The following is a 23,248-nucleotide window of genomic DNA, read 5'->3' on the forward strand; positions in this document are numbered from 1 at the left end:
CTACCCCCAGCATGACCCTACACTATGCAAACACTACAACACTACCCTAAACCCTAAAACACTACACCCCAGCATGACCCTACACTACGCAAACACTACAACACTACCCAAAACCCTAAAACACTACCCCCAGCATGACCCTACACTACGCAAACACTACAACACTACCCAAAACCCTAAAACACTACCCCCAGCATGACCCTACACTACGCAAACACTACAACACTACCCAAAACCCTAAAACACTACCCCCAGCATGACCCTACACTACGCAAACACTACAACACTACCCTAAACCCTAAAACACTACACCCCAGCATGACCCTACACTACGCAAACACTACAACACTACCCAAAACCCTAAAACACTACCCCCAGCATGACCCTACACTACGCAAACACTACAACACTACCCTGAACCCTAAAACACTACCCCCAGCATGACCCTACACTACGCAAACACTACAACACAACCCTAAACCCTAAAACACTACCCCCAGCATGACCCTACACTACACAAACACTACAACACTACCCTGAACCCTAAAACACTACCCCCAGCATGACCCTACACTACGCAAACACTACAACACAACCCTAAACCCTAAAACACTACCCCCAGCATGACCCTACACTAAACAACCACCACAACTCTACACTACACTAACACAACACTACACTACACAACACTACACTACACTACACAATCACTAACCCACGAAAAAATTAACACAAACCCACTTACCTCTCTCGCCATCGTGGTTTTCACAACGCAAATGCATTTACCATACATGCCTTTAAAACGTAATTCTTTGTAAAGGCATGCGCGATAAATGCACATGTGTTTTGAAAAAATGCGGGATAATGGTATGCGAGCTCAATGACCTTGCGGGATAATGGTATGCGGACTGAAAGTCTGCGGGATAAAAAATGCGGGAAAATGGCTGCAAACCATGATTAGCAGCAGACTTCCCTGGTGAGCACTAGCTTTACTACAGTGATCTAATGAGCAACTAGAGTGCTAACATTCAGAATTTATGGCAAATGTGTGACACATCTGAATGCCTTCTTGATAGAACCAAAGTAAACAAGCATTGAAAATGCAATAGATCTCGCCCTCGTTTAAGTTAAAGCCATTCTGTTTGTAATGAGGTGGCTTTTTAGCTTTGCTTTTATTAGTGTTTTTAAAACTTTCATGTAAATAACATGCATATGTATGCATATATGTATATGTATGCATGCATTTATATTTATATAGATATGCAGATTACATATGTTTATATATGTATATTACCTACTGGCGATAGCCAGTGGGTATATATAGTTAGGATTTTTTCTCTATGGGATTTCTGAAAATTCTATGTCTAATAACTTTGGCGTTTGTGGACGGAATTGGCTGAAATTTTCAGGAAAATGGCACATTTTTTTCTGAGCAGCCCCTGAAAATTTGGTGGGGTTTCGTCAAGGGGGGGCCGAGAACAAAGGGGGGTCCCAAAACGCGTTTTTCCCATTCATTTTTCCATAGGGCGGTTGGACTCACTTTTAGCTCGAACGGCTGAATAGATTTACATGAAACTTGGCAAAATTGTAGATATGGTTTGCCCGACGTGCCTTTGCTATGTCTCAATATATGTGCTCCAGTGGATTTTGAGAAATTAACGTTTAAAAAAATATATATATCTGTGACAGTGCTCCGGTTAGCGCCCCGGTTCGCGTACCTGACGCGTAACGGAACTTCGCGAAGCGAATCTGATTGGCTCTCCGGTGTCTGTCAACATTCTAAACAAACCGGAGCGGCCGCCATCTTGTCTCTCGGTACGATCGAGAGACAAGATGTGGTGAAAAACGAAGGGGGAAATGAAGGAAAGGGGGCAAGGTAGACCACTCCTGACCCCCTAGGATTGATGAGGGGGATATTAAAGTGCCCCGCGGGGCAAAAAATTTTGCGATTTTACGCCGTAGAGGCGCGTCCTGGTACGCGAACCGGGCAGCTCACCGGGCAGCTAACCGGGCAGCTAACCGGCAGCGTAGCTGTCAACATTGTAAACAGTCCGGAGCGGCCGCCATCTTGTCTCTCGGTAGGTTCGAGAGACAAGATGTGGTGAAAAAAGAAGGGGGAAATGAAGGAAAGGGGGCAAGGTAAACCCCTCCTGACCCCCTAGGATTGATGAAGGGGATATTAAAGTCCCCCGCGATTTTTCGCGGTAGAGGCGCTTCCCGGTACGCGAACCGGGCAGCTAACCGGCAGCGTAACGGGAGTCCGCCATCTTGTGTTTTTGGAGTGTCCGGTTCGCGTACCGGGTAGCGTCCCGGTAAGCGTAACAAGGGGAAAACCAAGAGAAACAGTAAAAAAAAAATTAAGGGAATAGATTTCCAGCAAACTTGGCAAAATTGTAGGGACTGTTTGTTTGATGTGCCTTTGCAAGGCCTCAAGATATGTGCACGTGTGGATTTTGTCTAATTAAGGTTAAAAAAAATATATATATCTGTAAGCGTGCTCCGGCACGCTTACGTTACAGGTTTTGTTTGCGCTGCAGAACCGATACGTCACGGTTATGCGACGCGTCATGAGGCGTCTCACGTGGCTACGTGATACGTCACGTAATAAAGAATATATTTTACAGCTATAGATATTAGCTTTTAAAAAACCAATGAAATTCACTGAAAAAACCATAGGTTATAGACCATATATAGTTAGGAATTTGCATTTACAAAACCTTGAAAATTCACTGAAAAAACCATAGGTTAGAGACCATATATAGTTAGCTGGACATTTTATTGACATAAAACCAATGAAATTCCATATATAGTTAGTTGCACTAACTATATATCGCGCACCCGCAATCCACTGCTGATGATGTCACATATTACATCATTCATGACATGGTCAGTGACATCACTGATGACATCACTGATGACATCTCAAATGACATCACTGATGACATCACTGATGACATCTCAAATGACATCAGTGATGACATCATGACACACCAATACCAGTTACTACATACACACTCACTGATTCCTACGTCTACACACACATTCACTCATTCACCCATACAATCACTCATACATACAGTCACTCATTATTACAACACTATCATATGCACTCATACACCTATGCAGACACTCACACACTGCCACTCATCCATGGAGTTACTCACACACCTAGTCAGTCCTGTAAAGAATCAATCACACTTCCATTTCCTCATCTATACAGTTAAACACAGAACACCATACTTCAGTGACATCACTGATGACATCACTGATGACATCTCAAATGACATCACTGATGACATCTCAAATGACATCACTGATGACATCATGACACACCAATACCAGTTACTACATACGCACTCACTGATTCCTACGTCTACACACACATTCACTCATTCACCCATACAATCACTCATACATACAGTCACTCATTATTACAACACTATCATATGCACTCAAACACCTAGTCAGTCCTGTGAAGAATCAATCACACTTCGATTTCCTCATCTATACAGTTAAACACAGAACACCATACTTTTCACACATATACTAACACATACTTACTCTCTTATACAATCACTGATACAAGTACACATTGATATGCACAGAGTCACACACCTCCCAGCCAGCCACACACACACTCAGTCTTCCATACATCCACTCATTCTTCAATATGTAAAACATATTTAAACTTTACAAAAACACACAGACACTAGATGATGTCATCAGTGATGTCATTTGAGATGTCATCAGTGATGTCATCAGTGATGTCATTTGAGATGTCATCAGTGATGTCATCAGTGATGTCACTGACCATGTCATGAATGATGTAATATGTGACATCATCAGCAGTGGATTGCGGGTGCGCGATATATGGTTAGTGCAACTAACTATATATGGAATTTCATTGGTTTTATGTCAATAAAATGTCCAGCTAACTATATATGGTCTCTAACCTATGGTTTTTTCAGTGAATATATATATATATATATATATATATATATATATATATATATATATATATATATATATATATATAAAATAAAACATTATGTATTAAATATATTAAGAATTATAATTGAATCTAACAAAATAAATAAATGTAATATACATTTTAGCAAAATATTAAAAATAAACTTAATAAAAAAGATAGACACACAATCATAATAATGTATACATATATATATATTTATATTTACTTGAAAACAATTATTATACTATTATTTTTAATTTATTTCAAAAGTTTAAAATTGTATAAAAATTGAATATATATATATATATATATATATATATATATATATATATATATATATATATATATATATATATATATATATATATATATATATATATATTCGGACCTGCCTTTGTGTGTGGCGACCGGGGCGGTGGAGGTAATTCACCTCTGTTTGTGGCAGTTTGCCCCCGCTCAATTGCTGCCGTACACGAGGGTTGTGACAGTTTGAGGATACCGGAGGAGTGGCTTGATGGGCGGCGAACGGACAAAGGGAACATCGAGCCCTGCTGGGTCGGGCTACCGCAAAAAGAAAAACAACACTTTGAGCCTCCGCCATATACCAGCTCATTCTGCATCATCACATGGCATTGTGGGAGTTGTGGTGCAATGGCATTGACATGCACTACAACAGGTGTGCTTCACGGCAAGGGGGAGGAGCGGAGCCTTGTGTTCATCTAAAACCAGCAGGAAGCACTTACCAGGCCAAACTGTCGGGTGAAGGGCGCTGAGGAAGGCAAATGCGCCGAAATTCATTCGCCGCCACCGGACTTGTGCGTTTGCTGTCAATAAAGGCTGCTCTGAAAAGTATCTCCTCTGTGGTTGCCGCCTTCTTCTTTTTGTGGATGGCTTTGTGGACATTGTAAAGTGCTAACTAATGGCGCTTTTGGATAACCCCTGTCACGTTTGGGAAAGAAGGTCATTGGTACTGCTTAACGGCATCTTCTACATTCCTGTTAAGGAATACTTCGGACCTGCCTTTGTTTGTGGCGACCGGGGCGGTGGAGGTAATTCACCTCTGTTTGTGGCAGTTTGCCCCCGCTCAATTGCTGCCGTACACGAGGGTTGTGACAGTTTGAGGAGACCGGAGGAGTGGCTTGATGGGCGGCGAACGGACAAAGGGAACATCGAGCCCTGCTTGGTCGGGCTACCGCAAAAAGAAAAACAACACTTTGAGCCTCCGCCATATACCAGCTCATTCTGCCTCATCACATGGCATTGTGGGAGTTGTGGTGCAATGGCATTGACATGCACTACAACAGGTGTGCTTCACGGCAAGGGGGAGGAGCGGAGCCTTGTGTTCATCTAAAACCAGCAGGAAGCACTTACCAGGCCAAACTGTCGGGTGAAGGGCGCTGAGGAAGGCAAATGCGCCGAAATGCATTCGCCGCCACCGGACTTGTGCGTTTGCTGTCAATAAAGGCTGCTCTGAAAAGTATCTCCTCTGTGGTTGCCGCCTTCTTCTTTTTGTGGATGGCTTTGTGGACATTGTAAAGCGCTAACCAATGGCGCTTTTGGATAACCCCTGTCACGTTTGGGAAAGAAGGTCATTGGTACTGCTTAACGGCATCTTCTACATTCCTGTTAAGGGCTACTTCGGACCTGCCTTTGTGTGTGGCGACGGGGGCGGTGGAGGTAATTCACCTCTGTCTGTGGCAGTTTGCCCCCGCTCAATTGCTGCCATACACGAGGGTTGTGACAGTTTGAGGAGACCGGAGGAGTGGCTTGATGGGCGGCGAACGGACAAAGGGAACATCGAGCCCTGCTGGGTCGGGCTACCGCAAAAAGAAAAACAACACTTTGAGCCTCCGCCATATACCAGCTCATTCTGTCTCATCACATGGCATTGTGGGAGTTGTGGTGCAATGGCATTGACATGCACTACAACAGGTGTGCTTCACGGCAAGCGGGAGGAGCGGAGCCTTGTGTTCATCTAAAACCAGCAGGAAGCACTTACCAGGCCAAACTGTCGGGTGAAGGGCGCTGAGAAAGGCAAATGCGCCAAAATGCATTCACCGCCACCGGACTTGTGCGTTTGCTGTCAATAAAGGCTGCTCTGAATAGTATCTCCTCTGTGGTTGCCGCCTTCTTCTTTTTGTGGATGGCTTTGTGGACATTGTAAAGTGCTAACCAATGGCGCTTTTGGATAACCCCTGTCACGTTTGGGAAAGAAGGTCATTGGTACTGCTTAACGGCATCTTCTACATTCCTGTTAAGGAATACTTCGGACCTGCCTTTGTGTGTGGCGACCGGGGCGGTAGAGGTAATTCACCTCTGTTTGTGGCAGTTTGCCCCCACTCAATTGCTGCCGTACACGAGGGTTGTGACAGTTTGAGGAGACCGGAGGAGTGGCTTGATGGGCGGCGAACGGACAAAGGGAACATCGAGCCCTGCTGGGTCGGGCTACCGCAAAAAGAAAAACAACACTTTGAGCCTCCGCCATATACCAGCTCATTCTGCCTCATCACATGGCATTGTGGGAGTTGTGGTGCAATGGCATTGACATGCACTACAACAGGTGTGTTTCACGGCAAGGGGGAGGAGCGGAGCCTTGTGTTCATCTAAAACCAGCAGGAAGCACTTACCAGGCCAAACTGTCGGGTGAAGGGCGCTGAGGAAGGCAAATGCACCGAAATGCATTCGCCGCCACCGGACTTGTGCGTTTGCTGTCAATAAAGGCTGCTCTGAAAAGTATCTCCTCTGTGGTTGCCGCCTTCTTCTTTTTGTGGATGGCTTTGTGGATATATATATATATATATATATATATCCACACAACATCCTCTGAGCAAGGAGCCCCCAACCCTTCAGGGTGGCCTCTTTTTTCCCTACGCACTTTGCATATCTCCACCGTGACCAAGGCGCAGGCGCATCGAAACGCGTAGGGAAAAGGGAGTAATCTGTGCTGCTGGTCTTTCAAATTAAACTGCCACGAATCCGGAACTGGGCCTCTGTGTTCTTTTCTCGTGATTGATGGGCTTCTCCGTGCCCATTGTTTTTAAAGAGGCCGCCCTGAAGGGTTGGGGGCTTCTTGCTCGGAGGATGTTGTGTGGATTTCAAATAAGGAGCATGACCCACTTGTGCACGCACACCTTCCAATGGATGTCTAAAAGAAGCAAAACGTGAGTGCACAAGGAAGGGATTTGGCAAGGATAACATCCTGTGTTGATCGGTCTGGAGAAGTGGCAGGTTTGGAGGACACTCGTAGAATTCCATGCACTAAGCCAGCATTATGCCTAGAGGAGCATTCACGTGCTGATCTTCCATTTGGACCTAACATCTTATGCCAGTGCAGTAAAGACATTGAAAAAAGTAAGCACTATGTGTGTAATACGGACTTCCGAACATATCATGACTTTTTTATTGCACTATGGGAGTTGTAGTATCTATCAGTCACGTGACCAAATGTTGTTTTAAAAGCATGAACGTAAAAGCACTTTGCATATCTCCACCTGTGACCAAGGCGCAGGCGCGTCGAAACGCGTAGGGAAAATGGAGTAATCTGTGCTGCTGGTCTTTCAAATTAAACTGCCACGAATCCGGAACTGGGCCTCTGTGTTCTTTATATATATATATATATATATATATATATATATATATATATATATATTCAGTCACATTACAAGAGGATTCGTTTCCGGGATCCATATCCCATTGTCAGGTGGCGTGTTGCACTCGGCCAATCCCACCGCCGAGTTTAGTCAATATCCATGTAAACTGCTACGATAAGCAAAAACACGCACTCAGAAAGGTGCAGCTAGTGGTAGTTTATTCACAAGGTAACGCTACGCGTTTCAGCACAAGGGTGCCTTGATCACACGTTAACCTTAAACCAATCAGGAACAGCTTATGTACAAACACAAATGACCACCATGTTTAGTAAACATGAGAGAAGGACACTGACATTGTAAGAATTGCGTTGGCCATTAATAACTAGTCATTTCACATTATATATCTATTACTTCATAGAAATATAAACATAGGAACGGTAATTGCACTTAATATGCAGTGAGAGACATAGACTTCTTCCCAAAATGAAAAAGGTTCAAATTCAATTGTAATAAAGCTTATTATGCCTGGTATAACATTGTAATGGGTGTGCCATACGCATAAATTAATCATATATACATTCTATATTCTAAGCGTAATCATAGAGAGCACATCCATTTGCCTTTTAGAGTAGTGGGAAGTTTGAGGGTAATTAACCCCTTGATCCCAACTTCTTCACACATATATCCTGATTCCACAGTCAAAAAACGGCATTTGAAAAAAAAAGCGTATAAGCGAAAAGCCCAAACCATCTGAATTAATTAAACGAGTGGTACGGAATGAATAAACGCTTGCTGCCACCAACATATATAGACTGTATAAAACATTTCAATCATGTAATGCAGTCAGGGTCAATAGTGCATGTAGGTGAGTGAAGACCCGCATTAGACAAAGTCTGGCCGCAGTCCCGGCAATTACTAGGTAGATCGGCATCAGATCAAACAACAGTAGAACGTCTGACACAATCATGAAAATTTCATATACGCCAATATCAGGATATACGGATAACGCATAATGCATTTTGATTGCGTGTTACAAGGCCTAAGAGGGGGTCGCAAGTGCCTATAAGGTAATTAGATTTCCACATGAATTGACTTATAACTAGAAGCTTATATCAAAGCGTTACCAGGACATTTTTCAAAAAAGCAAATTTCACTCGGTCTAGTGCCCGAGAAGATCAAAAATTCAAAGAGTGACCAGGCTGAGTCTCTAGTCTCTAGGATATCGTTCCTCCAATATAGTGATCAATATGGCTTCTAACTGGAGTGTTCCATCAAGGTAAACAGAGTGCATCTAGATCCAAGGGATCAAAAAAGGGGGGATAAAAATAACAAAGGTGATGGTGTGTTTCTTAGCTTATCATGGTGAGGTGACAGTCTTCTATTCAGTTCAGACATGTGAGGGTCAGTGCAGTGCTCAGATTTTCTAAGGAGTGATGTGCCCCCGGCTGGCTCCTAGAAAATAAGGTAACAAGGACAGTAGGTTAAAATAGATTAAAAACATGGTTAAATGTTATCAACAATCAATTTGCATGAACAGTCAGATTACATTGTTATACACAAGGACACAATTAACGTTGCAGAGGACCCACCCATAGGTTGTACAGAAACAAGCTAGGTACAATTACTCCATGTGAAGATGGGTTGCAAGTTCTTCATCCAAGTTGTGCCCCCCAGGGAATTTGGTCTCCAGTTCTAATATCCATTTGGATTCTCTTTTTCTGAGGGCAAGTTCACGATTCCCACCCCGCTTGCCAACATTGACCTGTTCAATTGCAAAGTATCTTAGTAGGTCATTGTTTGATTGGTGTGCGGTTTGGAAGTGTCTTGCAATGGGGTATTTGGGGTCTTTGTTGGTAATGGCCCTCAAATGTTCCTGGACCCTTTTCTTTGCCATACATGAAGTACTGCCCACATATTTTTTTTGACAAGGACATTCCAAAATATAGATCACATAAGTGGAACTACAAGTCAAAAATTGTTTGATTTGTTTTTTTGGTGTTGGTCCCTGGTATTTCAAAATCTTTCACCATCACACTAGAACGACAGGCCCTACAGTGCCCACAGGGGTAGAATCCACTGAGCCCTTGGATATGTTGGCCCTTTCTATCAGAGATGTCACTTTTCACCAACATGTCCCTCAAATTACGGCCTCTTCTATACGTTATGAGTGGTCTGTTTGTAAGTTTGGGGCCTATAATGGAGTCTGATTTTAGAATTTTCCAATTGTCAGCCATTATTTTTTGTACTTGTTTGGACTTTTGATTGAAAGTAGTTATAATTCTAGGAGGTTGTGAGGAGACAATGGGTTTGGGCATAGGATTAAGGGTCTCTGATCTCTGAACAGTCGAAGCTTTGGAAAAGGCTTTAGTCAGTACCCCCTCAGGATATCCCCTATCCCGAAACCGTTTGAGTATGATGTTACTTTCATGTATGAAGTCTTCCTCTTTAGTACAATTTCTTTTGCCTCTTAAGAGTTCCCCATAGGGGATGCTCCATTTAAGTGGTTCAGGATGGGAACTGAGGGCATGTAGTAAGCTGTTGCCTGCGGTGTCCTTTCTATGGAGTTTTGAAATAAGTGTACCCTCTTGAATCTCAATACTCGTGTCTAAGAAATCAACCCAGTCTCTGCTGATATTATGGGTCAGATGAATGTTGTAACTATTCTGATTCAGCTTGGCAATGAAGTTAATTGCTTCTTCCTCTGTGCCACGCCAGATGACAAAGAGGTCGTCGATGTATCTAGACCATATGTGTACCTTTGTGAAGTCCTCCCTGAGATCTACTTTAGTCATAATTTCTTCTTCCCACTTCCCCAAGAACAAATTGGCGAAGTTGGGAGAAAAAGCAGAACCCATGGCAGCCCCACGGATTTGTTTAAAATAGGTACCATCAAACATAAATATGTTGTTGCGTAGGCATAGTTTCATCATCTCTATTAGCATGACAGTATGGTTTCTGAATCCTATTTCACGGTTTTTCAAGAAATGGTAACAAACCTCCATACCCTGAGTGTGGTCAATGACAGTGTATAGGGCACTGACATCCATGGTTATTAATATGGAGCCTTCTGTCAGTGTAATGGTGTCTATTTTTTTGAGAAAGTCAGTTGTGTCCTTAATAAAAGAAGGAAGTTTGATGACATATTCTTTAAGGAAGTGATCAATGTATACTGACAAGTTTTCGTTGACACTACCTATGGAGGATATAATGGGTCTTCCCGGGGGTTCTGAAAGATTTTTATGAACCTTAGGGAGTAGGTAGAAAATAGGCAACTTAGGATAATCACGTTTAAGGAAGCAAAATTCCTGCCATGAGAGGAGCCCCTCTATTTGCCAGTCGTGTAGTCTATTCCATGTTTCCTCTATGCTATTGTTGTATTCATTAGAGTTAGATTTAGTGTAGAAGATGTCACCCTCAAGTTGTCTAAGGGCTTCCTTAATATATAGGTCCCTACCCCACAGCACAATGTTTCCTCCCTTATCAGAGGGTCTTAGTATAACAGAGTTATCATCTGCTAAAGAAAGGATAAAATCACGTTCTTGTTTGGACAGATTCCTATTCCAGTTATCTCTGTTATACTGTTTATGTTTGAGTTTAGCAAGTTCTTTGCTGACTACTTCTTGAAACGTGTCTATGGGGTCGTGTGGCATAATAGGGTAAAAAACAGATTTGGGTCTAAAACTGGTACATGCAGCCCTATTTGTATTGGTTTCCCTGACTCCTACAATAGAGTCATCAACTTGACTGTCTGATGATATGCCACCCAGTGAGTATACATCCAATAATAGATCCTGATCATTAATGGTTAGTTCAGGTATAGTTACTGATGTGGTAGATATAGGGGTTCCTTCTACAGGTCTTAGTGAGTGCCATTTTTGGAGTTTGAGTTTCCTACCAAACTTATAAATGTCTATCCGGGTGTCAGAGTAACTGAAAATTTCACTAGGGCAAAAAGTCAATCCCAGACAGAGAGTGCGTTTTTCCTTAAGAGTCAATGTTCTAGAAGACAAATTTATGATAGTTTTATTTACCATTTCGTCATCCATGGTTAACGTCTTCGTCTGTAGCCGCCCCTTTTGGTTCCCACCGGCTTTGTACTCTTTCCGTTTTCTCTGCTGGAACTTGAGTCTTCTCTTCTGTGATCTGCTTTTCCTCTTGCTTGTCCTCTCGGTCTCCCACGTGTCTGTGTTTTTTGGAAAGACTGCTGCTGCTGTTGTGATTCCACCTCCTTTTTCTGTCTGGTCCTGAGGACCCTGAATTCCTCTAAAAAAGTCGCCGGTTTTTTAACAACTTTTTCAGTATCTGAGGCGGTGCTGGTGGAGTGTCTAGATGCATCTGAATCAGGCTCACTGGCGATGACATTTGAAGAACATGCTTCCTCGGTTTCTTGTAATTCAGATGTCTCAGTTGTGGTGTTGTCTTGTTTGTACAGGTAATCATATTTGGGACTGTAAGTTAATATCCGTCCACTATCATAGTCCCCACAGTCTCTATGTAGCTTACGCTGTTTACGGTATTTTATGTCTTCCTCATTCTTTTTCAGGCGCCCTTTGAGCTCATCCTTGAATTTGTTAATCGCATCTTGGTTAGGATGTTTGCTAAATTCTTCTTCAAGTTCTTTGAGTTGCTTGATAATGGTTTCACGATCTTCCCATGCATATTTTATTAAGATGCACAACATGTTCTTGCTGCTGGCGGCTGAATTTTGCGACCATTCCTCTAACATTTGCGCATTGGGCGATTCGTGTGACGGGGTGATGTAAATTCTCAGTCCCCGAGGTACCATGCACTTGTCCACATAGTCCTGAAGGGATGTAGCCTCCCACCATTTGGATGTTTCTTGCTTCCTTAGTTTCTCATATTTCCTTAGTTGTGATATAAGTAGGCTGCTCTCAGTTTTTTCGAGTGTCACAAGACCGGTTCCTGCTTTCCCTGGTCCTCGTGCAAATAATGTGGCAGCCTCCCTTAAACGTGATTATCCTAAGTTGCCTATTTTCTACCTACTCCCTAAGGTTCATAAAAATCTTTCAGAACCCCCGGGAAGACCCATTATATCCTCCATAGGTAGTGTCAACGAAAACTTGTCAGTATACATTGATCACTTCCTTAAAGAATATGTCATCAAACTTCCTTCTTTTATTAAGGACACAACTGACTTTCTCAAACAAATAGACACCATTACACTGACAGAAGGCTCCATATTAATAACCATGGATGTCAGTGCCCTATACACTGTCATTGACCACACTCAGGGTATGGAGGCTTGTTACCATTTCTTGAAAAACCGTGAAATAGGATTCAGAAACCATACTGTCATGCTAATAGAGATGATGAAACTATGCCTACGCAACAACATATTTATGTTTGATGGTACCTATTTTAAACAAATCCGTGGGGCTGCCATGGGTTCTGCTTTTTCTCCCAACTTCGCCAATTTGTTCTTGGGGAAGTGGGAAGAAGAAATTATGACTAAAGTAGATCTCAGGGAGGACTTCACAAAGGTACACATATGGTCTAGATACATCGACGACCTCTTTGTCATCTGGCGTGGCACAGAGGAAGAAGCAATTAACTTCATTGCCAAGCTGAATCAGAATAGTTACAACATTCATCTGACCTATAATATCAGCAGAGACTGGGTTGATTTCTTAGACACGAGTATTGAGATTCAAGAGGGTACACTTATTTCAAAACTCCATAGAAAGGACACCGCAGGCAACAGCTTACTACATGCCCTCAGTTCCCATCCTGAACCACTTAAATGGAGCATCCCCTATGGGGAACTCTTAAGAGCCAAAAGAAATTGGACTAAAGAGGAAGACTTCATACATGAAAGTAACATCATAGTCAAACGGTTTCGGGATAGGGGATATCCTGAGGGGGTACTGACTAAAGCCTTTTCCAAAGCTTCGACTGTTCAGAGATCAGAGACCCTTAATCCTATGCCCAAACCCATTGTCTCCTCACAACCTCCTAGAATTATAACTACTTTCAATCAAAAGTCCAAACAAGTACAAAAAATAATGGCTGACAATTGGAAAATTCTAAAATCAGACTCCATTATAGGCCCCAAACTTACAAACAGACCACTCATAACGTATAGAAGAGGCCGTAATTTGAGGGACATGTTGGTGAAAAGTGACATCTCTGATAGAAAGGGCCAACATATCCAAGGGCTCAGTGGATTCTACCCCTGTGGGCACTGTAGGGCCTGTCGTTCTAGTGTGATGGTGAAAGATTTTGAAATACCAGGGACCAACACCAAAAAACAAATCAAACAATTTTTGACTTGTAGTTCCACTTATGTGATCTATATTTTGGAATGTCCTTGTCAAAAAAAATATGTGGGCAGTACTTCATGTATGGCAAAGAAAATGGTCCAGGAACATTTGAGGGCCATTACCAACAAAGACCCCAAATACCCCATTGCAAGACACTTCCAAACCGCACACCAATCAAACAATGACCTACTAAGATACTTTGCAATTGAACAGGTCAATGTTGGCAAGCGGGGTGGGAATCGTGAACTTGCCCTCAGAAAAAGAGAATCCAAATGGATATTAGAACTGGAGACCAAATTCCCTGGGGGGCACAACTTGGATGAAGAACTTGCAACCCATCTTCACATGGAGTAATTGTACCTAGCTTGTTTCTGTACAACCTATGGGTGGGTCCTCTGCAACGTTAATTGTGTCCTTGTGTATAACAATGTAATCTGACTGTTCATGCAAATTGATTGTTGATAACATTTAACCATGTTTTTAATCTATTTTAACCTACTGTCCTTGTTACCTTATTTTCTAGGAGCCAGCCGGGGGCACATCACTCCTTAGAAAATCTGAGCACTGCACTGACCCTCACATGTCTGAACTGAATAGAAGACTGTCACCTCACCATGATAAGCTAAGAAACACACCATCACCTTTGTTATTTTTATCCCCCCTTTTTTGATCCCTTGGATCTAGATGCACTCTGTTTACCTTGATGGAACACTCCAGTTAGAAGCCATATTGATCACTATATTGGAGGAACGATATCCTAGAGACTAGAGACTCAGCCTGGTCACTCTTTGAATTTTTGATCTTCTCGGGCACTAGACCAAGTGAAATTTGCTTTTTTGAAAAATGTCCTGGTAACGCTTTGATATAAGCTTCTAGTTATAAGTCAATTCATGTGGAAATGTAATTACCTTATAGGCACTTGCGACCCCCTCTTAGGCCTTGTAACACGCAATCAAAATGCATTATGCGTTATCCGTATATCCTGATATTGGCGTATATGAAATTTTCATGATTGTGTCAGACGTTCTACTGTTGTTTGATCTGATGCCGATCTACCTAGTAATTGCCTGGACTGCGGCCAGACTTTGTCTAATGCGGGTCTTCACTCACCTACATGCACTATTGACCCTGACTGCATTACATGATTGAAATGTTTTATACAGTCTATATATGTTGGTGGCAGCAAGCGTTTATTCATTCCGTACCACTCGTTTAATTAATTCAGATGGTTTGGGCTTTTCGCTTATACGCTTTTTTTTCAAATGCCGTTTTTTGACTGTGGAATCAGGATATATGTGTGAAGAAGTTGGGATCAAGGGGTTAATTACCCTCAAACTTCCCACTACTCTAAAGGTAAATGGATGTGCTCTCTATGATTACGCTTAGAATATAGAATGTATATATGATTAATTTATGCGTATGTCACACCCATTACAATGTTATACCAGGCATAATAAGCTTTATTACAATTGAATTTGGACCTTTTTCATTTTGGGAAGAAGTCTATGTCTCTCACTGCATATTAAGTGCAATTACCGTTCCTATGTTTATATTTCTATGAAGTAATAGATATATAATGTGAAATGACTAGTTATTAATGGCCGACGCAATTCTTACAATGTCAGTGTCCTTCTCTCATGTTTACTAAACATGGTGGTCATTTGTGTTTGTACATAAGCTGTTCCTGATTGGTTTAAGGTTAACGTGTGATCAAGGCACCCTTGTGCTGAAACGCGTAGCGTTACCTTGTGAATAAACTACCACTAGCTGCACCTTTCTGAGTGCGTGTTTTTGCTTATCGTAGCAGTTTACATGGATATATATATATATATATATATATATATATATATATATATATATAAATATATACTCGCACCTCCGTTTTCCTCCCACAATCGCTTTTCCCTCGATCGCGATGGATACAGACACGGACCAAACGTAAGATGCTGGTTCAGATTTTATTCAGCTGTCGCCATAACATTTCGGCACAAAGCCTTGATCACATGACAGCGTAACCACATTTTGCTTGAGTATTTAAAGTGCACAGTGCTATTACGTGATTGGTTCATTTAAAAACACCCACATTGGCATAGTAGACAGGCTTTAAATCACAGGCATATCGTGCATGTAGATTTTCAAAGTTCACGATAAATAGTACATTACATTTTTACAAATACTATGTATTGCCTTGACTTTGTAAGTATCACAATTTTCTAAAACAATATCGAGTTAAATCGCTGATTCTATTCACATCTTTTTTTGTAAATTTTTCTTTCTTTGTTTTTCACAATTGTAGGATAAATCCCTTAGTTGTAAACCATGATACTCCATTTCGGGTCATAAGTCCTGCCCCATAAATTTGGCCTTTTCCCCCAACCCGTGTAAAAGTGCTTTTATGTGCATATATTAAAAGGTTTTCATTTTATCAAAGTAGGACTGAGCTTCTTCATATTCAATTCTTGTATCATTTCATTTTATAAGCTGTTCTTAGGTTCTAATCCTCTCAATTTAAGCATTTCTCATCCTTGATTGTCTTTTCCAGCTTCCCTTCGCTATTCATTTCTTGCAGGCATATTTCACTACTTGTTCTGACTCATCCTGTTATGATTTTATGAGCATCAGCAGTCCAATACCACATATTATAAGTATCTCCTCAACCATTTAAACATATTACAGATTTTTCCTCATGTGGTCTCCCACTATCCACTTTGGATTTGACCATTATACTTAAGAGTCGAGATACTTCCATCCATTGTCAATTACAAATCCTATTTGATTCCTTATATATAAAAATATATTTATAAAAAATATATATATATATATAAATATAAATAAATATCCTTCAATTTCATCTATATACACTATTTACATGCTGTTATATTTCTTCAGTTTTTCATGACAATGTATTACTTCAGTTCATTCTCTATTGTGTTTATTTATTTGTGTAAACACGTATAAAGGTCCTCTGTTACGTTCAAACCTGCAGGCTGTTTACTGTTGAACTTTAATATGTAGTTGGTCTCCATTTTGCGTAATTTTGTTTCTCTGTTTCCTCCCCTCCTGCTAGCTGTAATGGCGTCTACTACATAGTATATCAGTTCTTTGTTGTTACTTTGGTGGTGTGTTTTGAAGTGACGTGCCACTGGGTAGGTATTGTCTTGTGTTGTTATGGCCCTCAAATGTTGCAAAATTCTTCTGTGTACGGGGAGCTTCGTGCTCCCCACATATTTTAGTTTGCATGGGCACTCTAAGATGTATACGGCGTAATCCGTCTTACATGTTAGTACCTTAGTGATACGATGTTCCCGTTCACTAAATCCATCCTTATATACCTTCTTGTTGACAGCATGTGCACAGGCCTTACAGGTCTTGCACTTAAAAAAGCCTTGATTGTTTTTGTACCATGAGGTGCTGTCAAGTATTTCAGGGCATGTCACTACCACTCTGTCCCTCATATTAGGAGCCTTGCTGAATGTTAAAGATGCCTTTTTGGGGAGGTTCTGGCCTATAATGGGATCATTGCTAACTATTGGCCAGTTTTTGTTTATTATTTTATGCACTTCTCTATGCTGATTGCAGTAACCCATTATTATCCGAAACGGTTCTGCTGATGTTTTGCCTACATTGTCCGTGTTCATATAAGTATTTGATATCTCAGCCGAGATATCTTTGCTACCCAGTAATTCCATACGGTCTTTGACCATTGATTTCTGGATTGCTTGTTTAATTGTAGTTTCATGGTACCCTCGTTCCAAAAATCTACGGGTGCAGGAATCCTGAGCTTTTTTCAGTTCATCTGGCTCACTACATAGTCTCCGAAGTCTTAGCATCTCACCATACGGAATGCTCCGTATCAGATGGGCTGGGTGAGTGCTGCTTGCATGTAGGATTGTGTTTCCTGCAGTAGATTTTCGGTAAAATCTACTTGCTAACTTGTTGTCGTGGGTGTATATCTCAATGTCTAAGAAGGGGACCTGTGTCTGACTCATTGAGAACGTAAAAGTGATGTTAAGATTGTTTTTGTTTATGTTCTCTATGAACTTTTCCGCCTCCACCCGTGTACCTCTCCACACAACAAACAAATTGTCGATAAAGCGGTACCACGCTGCAATATTTTCCTTCATCTCTTTTCAAAGTTGGTTCTGAGGACCAGTTCTTCCCAAGCCCCCATGTGTAAACACGCTACGCTTGGTGAAAAACTGGCCCCCATCGCCACTCCCAGACGTTGACGATATATGAGATTATTGAATATGAACACATTGTGTTCCAAACAGTAGGTTAACATTTTTATCAACATTTCATTATGCTCATTGAACTCATCAGTTCTCCTTGATAAGTAGTATTTGACCGCTTCTATACAATCCAGATGTCTTATACTTGTATAAAGGGCACTTACATCCAGTGCTAGCAACCAATCTCCCGGTTGCCACTCAATGTTGCTCATTTTGCAAAGAAAGTCACTTGAATCACGGACATATGAGTCCAGGGACCGCACAAAAGTCTGTAGAAAATGATCAATATATACTGATGTGTTCTCCAAAAGCCCCCCTATTGCATTAATAATGGGTCTACCCGGGTTTTTTTTTTGATCTTTATGTACTTTTGGAATAAAGTATATGCAGGGCATTGTTGGATGATCAACCTTCAAATATTGATATTCCGATTCAGATATCAATTTTTTGCCCTTCCATTTGATTAACCAGGTGTGATATTCAGATTGCCATCCTTTCACTGTTGTCGCATTAACTCTTTCATAATGTTCACGATTATTCAACTGCGCATATGCTTCCTTTTCATACATTTCCTTTGTGAGTAAAACCACATTGCCTCCCTTATCACTTGGTCGTACTATGATGTTTTTATCCTTGTTTAATTTTGTTACCAAGTTCTCATAGTCCATTGTTTGTTGATTGTTCTTGTAGTGTCCTTTGCTTATACGTTTATGTAATTCCTTCAGATCATTCGTTACATTTTCGTGAAAAATGTCAATGCCATCACGTGGCATAATGGGGCAAAACGTTGATGGCGGTTTCAGTGTTGTAAGTCCTGTTCCACCTTGTATCTTACTTTGTAAACTTGACGTACTTGGCACAGGAGGCCTCGGTTCCTCACCCTCTGTTTCCCATAATTCAGCTAACTCTTGAGAGAGTGTTCCGTGTTGCTCCTCTTGGATGGTTCTGTCATCTGCTTTTCTCTGTTTGTGATATTTTTTCAGTTTGAGCTTTCCGTTTGCTTTATAAATATCAATCCGTGCTTTAGCATAATTGAGATTTGTTTTTGGGGCAAATGAAAGTCCAAGTTTCAGAATTTTTTCCTCTTTATCTGTCAGTGCCATTGTAGTAAGATTAATTATTGTTTTGTTCGGCGTGGTTATTGCTTCTTGGTCCACTTCCCCCGGCCTCTCCACGTGGGTTGATTCGCATTTCCTCCGCCGTCTCGCCCTCTGCCTTTTCCTTGCGTTGTAGTTCTTCCTCCTTCGTTGTAGTTTTTTCGCGTCCCAGGTCTTAGAGATTGCAGTCTGTCCTGGCATAAAAAAACGATTTCTTCTCCAGGGGAGGGTCTTTTCCTTTGTGTGTCCGCCACCACCTCCCTTTGTTCTGACTCCGAACCACTTCCTCCTTCTGAGCTGAAGTCCGATATTGTGGAGTCAGTTTGGTCCTTACGCATTTTGGATTGTGGCGCCTTATCTCGCTTTGCTGCCTGTGTTTTGCCTGATAACGCAGTGCGCATGGAATCATATCGTTTTGAAAATGTAAAGATTTGCCCTAATTCATAGTCTTTACGATCCCTCTGGAATTTGAATGTTTTGCGGTCAATAATTTTTTCTTCCTCTTTTTTTAGCCTGGTTTTCATTTCTTTCAGTAATTTTTCTTTTTCATCTTCCGGACCCATTGCTTCTAACTCCTCATATATGCCCGATATTTCCTCCAATATTCGTGCTCTGTCAATATCCGCATATTTAATGAGGACGAGGACCTGTTGTCTCGATGCTTCAAGATTTATGTCAGCCCACTCCTTCATGAGGTCAGGGTTGGGATTTTCATAGCTGGGTGCTGTGAGTATTCGCAGTCCACGAGGTATTCTATGTACCTCTATATACCTTTGTAAGGACTTTGACTCCCACCATTTGCTTTGTTCCTGGCGGGACTTCTTTTCTAGTATTTTAATTTTATCATGCAGAGAGTTGTTTTTAGAACCACTGGCAGCTTCCGACTGGTTACGGGTAGTCGTTATTACTGGCTGACTATCCGAAAACATCGTGCTCGCCCTAGCTTCTCGCTCTTTTACGCTGTCGGCAGACAATTTTTTTTCGCTGTTATTTTTTGCGGTTGTTCTGTTACGCTGCGTATGCTTTTATTTTTAAACACAGGTAACCCCGCGCATCTGTTATACTCCTTCCTCCCTTCGGTACCTTGATTGATGTCTTCGTAGTCCTTACTCCTTGTGCCTGGAATCTTGCGCCTTCTGTTCGGTGCCGATTCCACGGGGGTTAATGGACTTGCCGGGTTCAATCTTCGTACTCCGGGGGGTCTGACGCTATTCTCCCTTTTCGAAAGCTCCAAACATGTTCCGGGAAAACCCGGACCGGATACCACTTTGCGTCGACCTATCAGCTTTTCCCTCTCAAGCCGATTTCTGGAAGGGGTCCGTGTGAAGTCGTGTGATATCGTAACGGCTGTATATATACTCCAACCTCCGTTTTCCTCCCGCAATCGCTTTTCCCTCGATCGCGCTGGATACAGACATGGACCAAACGTAAGTCGCTGGTTCAGATTTTATTCAGCTGTCGTCATAACGTTTCGGCACAAAGCCTTGATCACATGACAGCGTAACCACATTTTGCTTGAGTATTTAAAGTGCACAGTGCTATTACGTGATTGGTTCATTTAAAAACACCCACATTGGCATAGTAGACAGACTTTAAATCACAGGCATATCGTGCATGTAGATTTTCAAAGTTCACGATAAATAGTACATGACATTTTTACAAATACTATGTATTGCCTTGACTTTGTAAGTATCACAATTTTCTAATACAATATCTATATATATATATATTACCACACGAACTCCCAACTTCACCGCCAAGACGACCAAGAATTAGGAAAACGGACCACAAGGCAAGGTAGAAATAAAGTGCTTTTTTATTTTCTCAGTGCGAACATGCCGCGTTTCGTCCGGTGCTCCCGGACTTGATCACATGACATGTCATGACCCCAAAGTGCTTAAGTACCTATCCACAGCATACTATGCTCCTCCCCTCCATATTCATGGGTATGGAAAACAGACTATATCAATCAACGTATATCTCGTGAAATGTTATACAAACAAACATGAATATATTATTATATAAAATGTATACATGTCACATCAAAGAACATAGGTCAGTGCCTTTGTATCATATGTATAAACATCATAATTCATAATAAGACAACGAGGGCCAGTGCCCAGACTCTCCCAATTGTGCTCCTATACCAATGAGCATGATGGAAAATATATGTCATGTTTTCCTATAAATTTGTGTGTGGAATGGGTTTAAAATACCATTATACTGCAAAATCACAAACCAGTGAAAAATTGAAAATTAAATAATATGATGAATCTTAAATATGATAAACAAACAGTCAATTACGAGTGCATTAAAGAATTGTATGCAACCCAAATTAAGAAAAAAGGGAAAATTGTATATACTATTAAATTCTCTACAAAATTTTTTTGCAGTCATACCTTCATATTGACAAATAAATTACAAGGGTTCACGTTATTGATTCAACTGTGCTTTAAAGTGCCACGTGCTAGAGCGAAAAGCAATAAATAAATAATAATACAATGTTAGGAAATTCATCCATCTCTGAAACAGTTAATATATATCCATCTTGTTGTTTATTACACACATCAATCACATATAGTTAACCCTCCACCCATAAACACCGAATAAAAACCAGTAAAACCAGTTAAAATTCTGTAAAAATGGGCCGAAAATCGAACCATTGCGATACAACATGCATAAAAACCACAAGATAAAACAGAAATCATTATCAAAATTTATCAAAATTCATCTCATAAAATCTCACTACAAATAATCAGACAATTCATAATACGCCCACTGATCCCAGTGGACGTGTACTGATCAAACTCTAAAGACTGTAATTACATAGCAATTCAGATGGTTATAAGAAGGTATATAGGTCTTCCCCTGTATTTAAACCATTAGACATCTTAGTGTCAAACTGCATAATGTATCTACTTTCCAGCTGACACAATTTTTTGTCCCTGTTGCCTCCCCTTATTCGTTTAGGCACCGCATCTAAAACAAAATAAGTTAAACCTTTGAGATCGTTATTATGTACAAGTTTAAAATGACGGGCAACAGGGTAGCTGGAGTCTGAATTAACAATAGCACGTAGATGTTGTAAAATACGTGTAGATACAGGTAGCTTGGTACTGCCTATATATTTTAATTTGCAGGTACATTCTAAAACGTAAACCTCAAACTCAGTTTTACAGTTGAACAGACCATTAAGTTTAAACAACTCATTTGAAAATGCATCCTGGACCTCCCTAGTGTTGATACCAAATTTACAGGCCCGACATGAGCTACATTTCACAAAACCTTTTTTCTTAGTTAACCAATCACTTTTAGTGGAGGATTTAGTCACAGTCTCAGGCATTGTTCTGTCTAAGGCATCCCTCATAGATGGTGCTCTCCTATAGGTTATACTAGGAGAGTCATCTATTTCCGTAGTTAAAATCATGTCAGATTTTAAAATCGGCCAACTTTTAGTTATAATTTGTCTAACACGTTTGTGATGACTGTTATATGTCGTTATTAATCTGACAGGGGCATTCCGTTGAAGACTTGACCCATTGGGATTGCTAGAAACATCCGATTGTACCTCATTTGAGTTGTGAATGGTATCAATGGTATCAAGTTTGAGTAAAGATTTCTTGAGGTCCTCTATCTTATAACCTCTAGCTAAGAACCTTTGCATGGATTCATCTAAACATGTTTTTAAGTCATTGCTGTTACTACAGATACGCTTAATCCTTAAAAATTCCCCGTAGGGTATACTTTTCATAAGATGTCTAGGGTGGGTGCTACTGGCGTGGAGAATGGAACTTCCAGCCGTAACTTTTCTATGGAGCTTGGTATTGATCATGTTGTTATTAATATAAATCTCTACATCGAGAAATTCTACTTTGTCCCTATTGATGTTCGCCGTGAAACTCAAATTCATATCGTTGACATTGATTGTATCCACAAATGCCTGGGCAGATTCAACAGAGCCCTGCCAAACTACATAGACATCGTCAATAAAGCGCCACCAGGCAATGACCTTGTCGGGAAAGGATTCCAACAGGATGCACCTCAGGACATGCTCCTCCCACCAGCCTACATGCAAAAC

This window comes from Lissotriton vulgaris, chromosome 6 (assembly GCF_964263255.1).
Source record: "Lissotriton vulgaris chromosome 6, aLisVul1.2, whole genome shotgun sequence".
NCBI lineage: Eukaryota > Metazoa > Chordata > Amphibia > Caudata > Salamandridae > Lissotriton > Lissotriton vulgaris.